This window comes from Pristis pectinata, chromosome 5, assembly GCF_009764475.1.
Source record: "Pristis pectinata isolate sPriPec2 chromosome 5, sPriPec2.1.pri, whole genome shotgun sequence".
NCBI lineage: Eukaryota > Metazoa > Chordata > Chondrichthyes > Rhinopristiformes > Pristidae > Pristis > Pristis pectinata.
In genome coordinates this window covers 12,547,043-12,559,835 of record NC_067409.1, presented here as the reverse complement: position 1 = coordinate 12,559,835, position 12,793 = coordinate 12,547,043, and the positions used below count along the sequence as shown (strand labels likewise).

The 12,793-nt window shown below is 41.2% G+C and overlaps 1 protein-coding gene across 1 annotated transcript in view; it reads left to right on the top strand.

Annotated features, from left to right (window-relative positions):
* The window catches only part of LOC127571029 (histone-lysine N-methyltransferase 2C-like), a 355,346-nt gene that overhangs the window by 100,084 nt on the left and 242,469 nt on the right, over positions 1–12,793 (top strand).

Below are 12,793 nucleotides of genomic sequence, written 5' to 3'. Positions count from 1 at the left end.
CCATACCTTTTGGTGAAGCATTTTCTTTAATTTTGCTGCCATTTCCTTATTCTCTAGTTTTTCTGGTCAGTAACGAACCCACACTATATTATGCAAACCTTTTCACATATTAAGTATTCTTACAGTTCAATAAGCTTCTGGCTGGTCATCTTAGTATTGACATTTTTTTTAGCAAATTCTAGTTCTTTGCAAAGTTCAATTTGTGGTGTAATTCTGCTGGGATTGATGACGTTGCTTTTGAAACCTCAGAAGCGCCAATGTTTTGCACAGAACTTAAGCACATGAGTCAAGTGTGGTTTCAGTACTACACAGAGCATAGAACACTGCAGCGCAGGAACAGGCTCTTTGGACTATGATGCCAATCTAACTAATCACATCTGCCTGCCCATGCTCTATATCCCTCTGCTCCCTGCCTGTTCACATGTCTGTCTAAATACCTCTTTAAACATTACCATCATATCTGCAGCAAAAAAACAAACTGCTTGGAGGATGTTCAGCAGGTCAGGCAGCATCTGTGGAGGGTCAAGACCCTTCATCTCGACTCAGAGGGAGAAAGCTAGTATAAGGTGGTGAGGGGAAGGGATGGAGCAAGAGCTGGCAAGTGATAGTTGAATCTAGGTGAGTGGTGATAGAGGAGGTAAGAGTGGAAATAGTGATGGAGGCTGGGAGGTGATAGGTGGAAGCAACAAAGGGCTGCAGGTGGTGGAATCTGATAGGAAAGGAAGGTGGAGCATGGAACCAAACAAGGACACTGGGGTGGGCATTTGGGAACAGTGGGGAGAGGGGACCCAGTGGGAGGAATGTGTGGGTGACGGGTAGGTGGTGAAGGGGAAAGAAATGGGGTGAGAGGGGGTTAGGGGTTGTTGGGTGTGTGCAGGAGGAGCTGGGGAGATCAGGAGGTGAGAGAAAAGGGACACTAGGAGTAGGTTACCTTAAATTTGGAGATTTCAGTGTTTGTGCTATGTGTTGTAGACTACCCAGGCAGAGATACCCAGTGCTGTTCCTCAAGTTTGCATTTGGCCTCATCCTGGTACTGGAGGAGGCAGAGGTCAGACAGGTCAGTGTGGAAATGGGAAGGAGAATAAAATGGTCTGCAACTGGGAGCTCCAGGTGGCCATGGTGGATGGAACACAGGTGCTTGGCAAAATGGTCATCTAGTCTGCACTTCGTCCCGTCCTGTCCCTATGCAACTGTAGGAGCTGCAACACCTGTCCCTACATCTTCTCCCTTGCCATTATCTTGGGACCTAAACAGCCCTTCCAGGTGAGACAGATTCACATGCACTTCCTTCAACATTGTTTATTGCATTTGGTCTCCTGATATGGCCTCGACATTGGTGAGACCAAGTGCAGATTAGGTGATTGCTTTGCTCCGTCTGCCATAGCTACCAGGAGCCTGTGGATTTGAAGTAGAGGATGAATAATATTGAATGGTGGAACAGGCTTGAGCTTGGCATAGTCCTTTTCTGTGCCGCATTTACATGTTTAACCTCTGATTTCTCTTATGAAGGCTCTGTCAGAGGAACAAAATAGTTTGAATTGTTTTGAGCAATTCATTCAGACATTTTATGGATTAAAGGGAGATTGTCTCAGTGTAATCAAAAATAGCTTCACATTTTTATTTGCAAAAAAAGTATATATCATTGACGTTTCTTTTAAAAGTATAGAAGGGCTTGCACTACAGTAAATGTAAAGTCCACGAGTTCATAATAATTTGTCACTAGATGTCCTTCATGAGAGTTTTATCCCCCAGAGACAGCTGATGAAGAAACTGTCCTGAACTGACTCTCCCAAAAAAAAAAGCTGAGATTTAAAATAAAATTTATCATTCTAAATGCTCTTTGGCTCTTAGATTTGTTTTCAAGAAATCATTAGAATTATTTTTGTGCTACGTGTCCTTTTTATATATGCAGAATAATTATTGTGAATAGACTCCGATTTTCATAGGCTAACTGCCAAGTTTGGCATTTAACGACACATTTTATGCCTTCCCAAGTGTAAAGCTTGAGGATTAAATTTGTTTTATTAAAAATGAAAATTTTGAAATTGCTGCTTCACTGCATTACTTGGTCACAGCTATTGAGTAGTTTTGAGTTACAAAAGTCTAAATTGAGAGTTGTGGTTTTAGGTGAGTGTTGCTTTGCTGATTTCCTTTCCTCGTCAATGTTTCATTTATGTTCACGTCCATTTGGGTTCTGCTGCTACAGTATTCAAAACAACTTGAAACAATTTGGCTCTCTTCTGCCCTTCACACTCCCCACCACTCCTCACAACTCTACAACACAGGTTATCAGAGTCTAAGTTACAATTAACTTTTTGGATTCGAGAGCATGCCCCTGGCTTTGCAGAAATAAGCAGGTTCTGCAGCATTTTCTATGCTAATTGATATGGAATTAATGTGTCTAATACTATGAAAATACCAGTACTACAAAGGAACTGGAAACCAAGCAAGATATAGTACATATGGGGTAACAAATGAAAACTGAACCTTGAAATCAGCCAGATTCTATGAGGCCCAGAAATAAAATGTACACAGATGACCCATTTTGGATACGTGGTCTTGGATTTGAATAACCAACAGTATTGTGGGAGTATCTTCGGCACTTTAGGAAGGTGGGTCATATCACCATCTTTTCCTGGGCATTTAGGGTTGTGTAGTAAATGGCATTGCCAGCAGTGCCCATTTCTCAAAAAATGAGTGAATAAATAATTCTGGGGAAAAGTCAAATACTATATGAATTGCACAGGCTTTAGATGTTTAGTGCAACCAAATTTCAGAAAGGGTATTCATAGCTGCTACAATAATGCACATATGGTACCATACCATGTGGATGGATTTCAAACCATCCTTATGTCTTAATGTGATGTAGTTGTAAGTACTACTACAGTTGTTTTTGATATTAAGTGGCGCATGTTATGTAACATTTGGAATGGTTAAGGTGAGCATAAATCCAGCATAGGATAGGAATAATGTGGAGTTTTTCTGGCATTAAACAAAAAATACACAGAGGAAACTATTGATTTAAGGTTCCCTTCCTGCCATTTTATGAGAAAGTGTTTCCTCCTTCCTTTTACCTCCTCACCACAAGAACTGACACTGGGAATATAGCATTATTCTGATGATGGTCCATGCTAATATACAGTACTGCATTGGCAACTATCTTGAGGTCTGAAATTATTTTTTTCCCTTCGCAGGATTATTGCAATGTGGGACACTTCATAAGTGGTAGTTAAAGCCAAGTAATTTATAAAGAAATTAAATGAGTATCTGGCAATGAAAAATTTAAGCACGTAGGGCAAATGTAGCAATTGAGATGGGTTTTATCAATCTGCTGTACAATCCAGGAACTCCTAAGTTACTAGATGTTTTTGTAGAAACAGAAGTTGAATTTAAGCCATTAGTATACCCATTGACATTTTCCATTCACCATTTTAAAAATGCTTAAGATTCTGGAAAAGATATCAGCGTGATCATGGCTGTGTTAATTCCAGCAATGTAGCACTTCATTATTCAAATTAACTATGAGCTTAGTCCTACTAAAAAGCCAATCTTTCATTAATATTTCTGGTGGTACCTCCACGTGCAAACCTGAGTTCATTTATTTCTCTACAAACTCAATGTGCAGTATTTTTATTGAAAGAGGCATGGATCACAGAATATATTTTCCACACCTAAGAAAACATAGAACACTACAGCACAGTACAGGCCCTTCGGCCCACGATGTTGTGCCGACATTTTATCTTGCTCTAATATAGATCTAACTCTTCCCTCCCAAATGTTAACCCTTCCCTCCCGTTTCTCTATCCTTCATATGGCTATCTGAGAGTCTTTAAAATGTCCCCAGTGTATCTGCCCCCACAACCTCTGCCGGCAGTGTGTTCCACGCACCCACCACTCTCTGTGTAAAATAAAAAACTTGCCTCTGACTTCCCCCTTATACCTTCCTCTAACCACCTTAAAATTATATCCCCTAGTGTTAGCCATTTTTGCCCTGGGGAAAAAGTCCTTGATTGTCCTCTTGATCTATGCCTCTTGTACACCTCTATCAAGTCACCTCTCATCCTCCTCCTCTCCAAAGAGAAAAGCCCTAGCTCGCTCAACCTATCCTCATAAGACATGCTCTCCAATCCAGGCAGCATTCTGGTAAATCTCCTCTGCACCCTCTAAAGCTTCCACATCCTTCCTATAATGGGGTGACCAGAACTTAACACAATACTCCCAAGTGTGGTCTAACCAGTGTTTTATAGAGCTGCAACATTACTTCGCGGCTCTTGAACTCAATACCCCGACTAATGAAGGCCAACACACCATATGCCGCCTTAACAACCCTATCAACCTGCATGGTAACCTTGAGGGACGTGGACTCCAAGATCCCTCTGTTTCTCCACACTGCTAAGAGTCCTGCCATTGACCTTGTACTCTGCCTTCAAATTCGATCTTCCAAAGTGTATCACTTCACACTTTTCTGGATTGAACTCCATCGGCCCAGCTCTGCATCCTATCAATGTCCTGTTGTAATCTACAGCAACCTTCTACACTATCCACAGCACCACCAACCTCGTGTCATCAGCAAACTTACTAACCCACCCTTTCACATCCTCATCCAATGAACTGTTTAATCAAGAAAAAAACCTTATGCTGTGTCAATATTAAACATGCTGCATGTTTCTTGGGGTGACATCACTGTTGTCACTATAGTGCACTGCATGTTGAAGTGGTTCCAAAATTCTGCTTAATCTCTGTGCCAGTGGGCAGCACATTGAGTTTCAACATTGATTAATTTTTGCACATACTTGGTGCATGTTAAAATTCGGATAGGTGACATTCAGTCAAGTCAAATACTATAGTAATTGCTATCAGGCTTGTCAACATCAGCTTGCCCTACAGAATCCAGGGAGATATTAAAAAAAAATAGATTAGATGAATGTCCTTTTGACCTACTGGATCTCAGTTGTTCAGAATATGAATCTACTCACCTGAGTAACTAGCTGCTTGTGTCATTACTGAACACTTGCTGCCATTGATAGGAATAGTATATGGCTTTTGGAATGTTTTTTAAAAGAGCAATGATGGTAAATATCCCCATAAGGTTTTCTGTAATAGAAGTCAGCTTCAGTCATTTTATTACTCTTGTCCTTGATTTACCTATGCCACTTCAATTTTTTCCCCCAGTTAAATAACCTTATTTGTATCTTTAAGAGGAGCATTGATTGTACAGAGTGATCTTTTGTGATCTGTGACCAAATCCACAATTGGAGGTAACAGCAAATTTGGTGTAATTACAAACTAAATTAAAATGTTACATGAAGTTATGTTACATGATCTTAATGTTCAGATACAATTTTCCATCATGCTTTCTCTGGTTTTGCAGACTTGACTAATTTCATATTATCAGCATATCCAGGTATTTCATTATTCCATTAGAGAAGTATTATTGCTTGAAAGGTTCAGTTACAATAATGCAGTCTTTTCCAGGTTAAAGTCCAGTTTGGCCACAGTTGTTTTATGTCCAGGTTGCTTGATTTCTGAGTTCAGACCTAATGAGATATCGTGTAGTATACTAACAAATAACTTTGATATAGAATAAGTGCCCACATTGGTCCATGTTTATTAGAGAAATATTTTCCTGTAGACAAACAGAATAGTCTATCACTGGATATCATTTCTGTCTGTGTGACAGAGCTGTCCAATTTGGTCCCACACCTTAACGTTTCTTTAACTCTGCGTGTTAGACTGCTAAGTATGTTCCGATTACCCTTTAAAAGTTTCTGTGGAATCTTATTTCATCATTCTTCGATATGTTCCAGATCTTAAATGTCTACCTGGGGAGGAAAAAAGTCTTCATTTCACTTTTGCATTGTTAAGGCTTTGTTTAGATGTTTCAGAAAGGACGGAGGGAGGCAGAAGAGGTGGGGGAGTGGCACTGTTGATCAGAGATAATGTCACGGCTGCGGAAAGGGTGGACGTCTACAGAGTCTCTGTGGGTGGAGGTTAGGAACAGGAAGGGGTCAATAACTTCACTGGGTGTTTTTTATAGGCCATCCAATAGTAACAGGGATATTGAGGAGCAGATAGGGAAGCAGATCCTAGAAAGGTGTGAGAATAACAGAGTTGTTGTGATGGGGGATTTTAATTTCCCAAACATCGATTGGCATCTCCAGACAGTGAGGGGTTTAGATGGGGAGGAGCTTGTGTGTTCAGGAAGGATTCTTGACGCGATGTAGATGGGCCTACAAGAGGAGAGGTTGTGCTTGATTTGGTATTGGGAAATGAACCTGGTCAGGTGTCAGATCTCTCAGTGGGTGAACCTTTTGGTGATGGTGATCATAATTCTATCTCCTTTATGTTAGCACTGGAGAGAGATAAGAACAGACAAGACTAGAAAGGCGTTTACTTGGACTAAAAGGAATTATGAGGCTCTCAGGCAGGAAATTGGAAGATTAAATTGGGAACAGATGTTCTCAGGGAAAAGTACGGAAGAAATGTGGCAAATATTCAGGGGATATTTCTGTGGAGTTCTGCATAGGCATGTTCCAATGAGACAAGGGAGTCACGAGAGGATACAGGAACTGTGGTGTACGAAGGCTATAATAAATCTAGTCAAAAGGAAAAGAAAAGCTTACAAAAGGTACAGAGAGCTAGGTAATGTTAGAGATCTGGAAGAGTATAAGGCTAATAGGAAGGAGCTTAGGAAGGAAATTAGGAAGGTTGCGGATGTTGTTCTCTTATTCAAGAAAGGGAGTAGGGGTAGCCCAGGGAATTATAGACCAGTGAGTCTCACCTCAGTGGTTGGTAAGCTAATGGAGAAGATCCTGAGAGGCAAGATTTATGTACATTTGGAGAGGTATAATATGATTAGGAATAGTTAGCATGGCTTTGTCAAGGGCAGGTCCTGCCTTACAAACCTGATTGAATTTTTTGAGGATGTGACTAAACACATCGATGAAGGGAGAGTAGTAGATGTAGTGTATATGGATTTCAGCATAGCGTTTGATAAGGTATCCCATGCAAGGCTTATTGAGAAAGTAAGGAGACATGGGATCCAAGGGGACATTGCAGTGTGGATCCAGAACTGGCTGGCCCACAGAAGGCAAAGAGTGGTTTTTGAAGGGTCATATTCCGTGTGGAGGTCGGTGACCAGTGGCGTACCTCAGGGATCTGTACTGGAACCCTTACTATTTGTGATTTTTATAAACGACCTGGATGAGGAAGTGGAGGGGTGGGTTAGTAAGTTTGCAGATGACACAAAGGTTGGGGGTGTTGTGGATAGTGTGGAGGGCTGTCAGAGGTTACAGAGGGACATAGATAGGATGCAGAGTTGGGCTGAGAAGTGGCAGATGCGTTCAACCCAGATAAGTGTGAAGTGGTTCATTTTGGTAGGTCAAATATGATGGCAGAATATAGTCTTAATGGTAGGACTCTTGGCAGTGTGGAGGATCAGAGGGATCTTGGGGTCCGAGTCCATAGGACGCTCAAAGCGGCTGTGCAGGTTGACTCTGTGGTTAAGAAGGCATATGGTGTATCGTCCTTCATCAATCGGGGAATTGAATTTAGGAGCCGAGAGGTATTGTTGCAGCTATATAGGTCCCTGGTCAGACCCCACTTGGAGTACTGTGCTCAGTTCTGGTCACCTCACTACAGGAAGGATGTGGAAGCCATAGAAAGGGTGCAGAAGAGATTTACAAGGATGCTGCCTGGAACGCGGAGCATGCCTTATGAAAGCAGGTTGAGGGAACTCGGCCTTTTTCTCTTTGGAGCGATGGAGGATGGGGGGGGGACCTGACGGAGGTGTATAAGATGATGAGAGGTATTGATTGGGCAGATAGTCAGAGGCTTTTCCCCAGGGCTGAAATGGTGGCCACAAGAGGACATAGGTTTAAGGTGCTGGGGAGTAGGTTTAGAGGAGATGTCAGGGGTAAGATTTTTACTCAGAGTGGTGAGTGCGTGCAATGGGCTGCCGGCAATGGTGGTGGAGGCGGATACGATAGGGTCTTTGAAGAGACTGTTGGATAGGTACATGGAGCTGAGAAAAATAGAGGGCTATGGGTAAGCCTAGTAATTTCTAGGGTACGGACATGTTTGGCACAGCTTGTGGGCTGAAGGACCTGACTTGTGCTGTAGTTTTTCTATGTTTCTTCTGTGTTTCTAATTGTTGTAAGTCTTCAGCCGCTGGTTATTGACTGCTGCCAGAGTAAGCAATTTCTCCCCTTAGGCAAATTCTTGGGGAACTTTGATAAACACTTGTTCGCTCTCAGAGAACAGTCCCAATTTCTCCATTTTCTCCACATAACCGAAGGTCCTCATCCCTGGTATCATCCTGTAAATTCATTTCAGGACAAGAGCATCCTTCCTTTATAAAATGTAGCTTCTAGAATGGTAGTACATAATGCATTGATTTGTAAGCATTTATCTTGGATTCATAGAGTAATACAGTCATGGAGATGGGCCCTTCGGCCCAACTCTTCCATGCCAACCATGATGTCCACTGAGCTCGTCCAATTTGCCCTTGTTTGGGTTCCTTGTTTTTGTACATTGCCACTGTTTACCCAGTGAAGTAATCCATATGCTTTTGTAACTGCCTTATCAACTTGCCCTACCATCTTGCATGAATATATCTTTCACAACTCTGCTTTGCGTACCCCTCAAAATAGTACAGCTTAGATTGTAATTTATTTCTGCTAGACTTCAGATCTTGTGTTCCTGCCCTCTGCACCAGTCTTTGTCCTCCTGAAGTCACGATTTGCTAATGCTATGACATGAATGGCTAATAAAAAAGGCTTGAAACCTGCCAAGTTCTTGTGAACTAATTTCCAGAGGCTACAGCTGTGCTCTTCAAATTGCCAGAGGGGAATTGTCTGAATTGTTTCTTTTGATTTGAAATTAATTCAGAACCATCAAAACAATTGAAAGAGTTGTCTTAGTTTTATGCTCTTACTGGACTATTAATGCATTAGAACATTGGCACCTATTACCTTTTTGATTTGCTCCTCATCTTGCTAATAAAATTAAAATTATAAAAATCATGCTGAACTATTTTCTCATTCATTGTAATATAACAACTAGTGCGAGGAATCCATTTACATGCTTTCTCTTTGATATTCTCTCCTTCTGAAAATGGTAACAGATTTTGTGGGAGGCAATTTCTATCCAGGTCATCAGAAAGCTCGTGTATATACCTCAATGGGTGGGGAGGGAGGGGTTTGGGGTCAATGGAGTAGTGGTAGTATCATGCTCTTAAATTGAGTAAGTGGTGTTATAGGTGAGCGGGACCTTGTTCTCAGTCTCTACACTTCTGCATCACCAGAGCACCTTGTGTTTATGATAAATCTTTGGTATAATAAAACATCCCAAGATATCTAACATGAGTGTACTTGGCCATAAATTAATAGGAGCTGGGGTTGGAAACATTAGGACAGTTGACAAGAGCTAAGTCTTAAAGGGAGGCGGGGGTGGGGAGGGGGAGAATTTAGAGGCTTTTGAAGGAAATTAAGAGCTTAAAGCCTGAATATTAAAGGCATTGATGTCAATGCTGTACAACACCAAATGCAGTACACTCGACTGGAAGAACAAATAAGGAAATTTTGCCACTGAAGCAGTGTATTAGATTGTAGTAATGGAATTGGTGTGAATAATCAAAGGACGATATTATCATACAGTTTGCTGGCCACATTCTATAGCCATTCCTCGATTAACAAAAATGATCTTTTTCAGGAAGACAGAAAACTGCTGGAGGAACTCAGTAGGTCAAGCAGCGCCTGTGGAGGAAAAGCGATGGTTGACGTCGACCCGAAACGTCGACCATCCCTTTGCTGCCACTGATGCTGTTTTACCTGCTGAGTTCCTCCAGCAGTTTGTTTGTTTGCTTCAGACTACAGTATCTGCATTCTCTTGTGTCTCCAGTTTCTGGAAGACATTTGATCAGGGGAAATTGCATAACCTTGATTGGAAGAAATGCATTATGAATTTTGGTGCATCATGTTCCTTTACACGAAGACTGACATGCTATTTGTTATTGTGAAAAATAACTTCACAAATCAAAGACTCCACCCCAAAGAGTCAAATGGTGTTATAGTGCAAATTAGTAAATGAAATATTCATAAATCAAGGAAGACTTGGTTCTGGAATAAACCATTAGAATATAAGTAGGAAAGTAACAAGAGTAGGTGATCTGGCCCCTTGAAACTTTGCTATTTACTTTGGAATGGCCGATCTTTTACTTCAACCTCTCCTTTCTGACACTAATCCAATATTCATCGATTCCTTTAATGTCAAAAAATCTATTGATCTCTGTCTTGAACGTACTCAGTGAAGGAATCTCCACAATGAGTTGGGCAAAAAATTCCAAAGATTCACCACCCTCTGGGTGTAGAAGTTACTTCACTCCTCAGTATTAAATGGCTGACCCTTTTTAAGAGATTGTGGCCTCTGGTTCGAGGTAATAAGCCAGAGGAAACCTCATCCCTGAATTTACCATGTCAAGGCTATAATTTCTATTTTTCAATGAGTACCTGTTATTTTTCTGAACTCTGAAGTGTATAGGTCTAACAATCTGTTTAACCTTTCCTCTTGCAGGACTGTTCCCAATCCCCTGTAATCCCAGAAATTGATCTGATCAACTTTTGTTTCACTTCCTCTCTCTCAAGACCTGTATGCACAATATTCCACATGTAGTCTTAACAGGCCCCAATAATTCGTATGCAAGGACACAGATGAATAATGCCTTTCAATCTATCAGTAGTTAAAAATGCTTGGTTTTTCTATATTTTATTCGTGAATGATTTCTCTTTTTTTTTATTCTGTTATCATCTTCCCTATTCATTTGTGTCTTTATCCCTGGGATGTGCTTACGACCCATTGTGATACCCAGCTTTTTATTATGTGCAAACCTTTTATCAGTGGTGGGAAAGTTACTGGAAGGAATTCTGAGGAAAAGGGTTTATTTGCATTTGGAAAGGCAAGGACTGATGAGGGAAAGTCAGTATGGCTTTGTGAGAGATCATGTCTCGCAAATTAGGGTAGGGACATGTTCGGCACAGCTTTGTGGGCCGAAGGGCCTGAATTGTGCTGTAGTTTTTCTATGTTCTAAATTTGTTTTGTTTTATTCTTGACAAAGTGCCCAAGAGGATTAATTGGGGCAGGGTGGTGAAAATTGTCTGCTTGGACTTTAGCAAGGCCTTTGGAAAATATTCTACATTGTAGGCTGGTCCATCAGGTTGAGATAACAAATTGGATAGAAAATTGGTTTGGTGGTTGAAGCCAGAAGATGGTAGTGGTGAGTTGTTGTTTCAGATTGGAGACCTGTAACTAGTGGTGTGCCATAGGAATTGGTGCTGGGTCTTTTATTGTTTGTCTTTATTAATGATTTGGAAGAGAATGTAGGTGACATAATTAGTAACTTTGCAGATGACACCAAGATTGGTGGTATAGTGGACAGTGAAGAATGTTGTCTAAGGTTGCAACAGGATCTGCATCTACTAGGAAAGTGGGCAAGGGAGTAGCTGATGGAATTTAAATCGGAAACAAGTGAGGTGATGTATTTTGGGAAGTTGAACCAGCTGGGGCATGCAGAATGAATGGAAGGGCCCTGGGGTGTGTTATTGAACAGTGAGACTTGGGGTACAAGTCTATATTTCCCTATAAGCAGTGTCACAGAGGGACAGAAGGGTGAAGAAGGTGTATGGTACACTTGCCCTCATTGGCTGAGGAATTGATTACGGGAGTGGGATGTCATGTTAAACTTGTACAGATTGTTTGTTAGGCCACATAGGGTGTTGTGTGCAGTTCTGGTTGCTACGTTATAGGAAGGATGTAATTAATCTAGAGAGGATGCAGTAAAGGTTCACAGGAACATTGTTCAGATTATAGGGCTTGAGTTAAAGGAGTCGTTAACTCCTTTAACTCAACCCTCCAGTCTGGGCAATAGGAGTGTTTTCCCTTGAGCAAATGAGGCTGAGGGATGACATTATAGAGGCTTATAAAATCATGAAGGGCATGGATAGAGTGGATAGTCACAGTCTTTTTTCCCCAGCATAGGGGAGTCTAAAACTAGAGAGCATTGGGTTAAGTTGAGAGGGGAAAGATTTAAAGGAGGTCTGAGGGGCAAAATTTTCCATACAGAGGGTAGGGGTAAATGCAGTGGCACTGGTAGAGGCAGGTACAATTATAACTCTTAAAAGATATTTGTACAGGTATGTGGATAGGAAAGGTTTAGAGGGATATGGGCCAAATGCAGGCAAACAGGATTAGCTTAGATCAGCATCTTGGTTGGCATAGGCAAGTTGGGCCAAAAGGCCTATTCTCATGCTGCATAACTTAAATATATACTACATTTTTCATCCAAATCATTGACATAGATTGTAAACACCTGGTGTTCTGTACTTAAATCACCAAGACATAGACAGATGTAGGTAAATGGTGTACATAAGTACAACAGGTGGTTGGACATGATGAGCTGAAAGGCCATTTTCTGTGCTGTACAATTCTATGACTCTAATCCCTGTGGCACCCCACCGGTCACAGCCGACCAAATTTGAAATGACCCATTTATCACTACTTTGTTTTCTTATCTGTTAACTATTCTTTAAACTTAAATATTACCCCTAATTGCATCTTGTTTTTTTTAGTATCCTATTGCATGACATTATTGAAGCTCTGAAAGTTTAAATACACCACATCCACAGGCTGTCCCTTATGTAATTTGCTACCTTCCAGTCTGTGGGAGCTGCTAATGGGATTTTGGAAGATGCCAACCAGTGCATCCATAGACACCCCTTTCAATATTTTGGGATGCAGG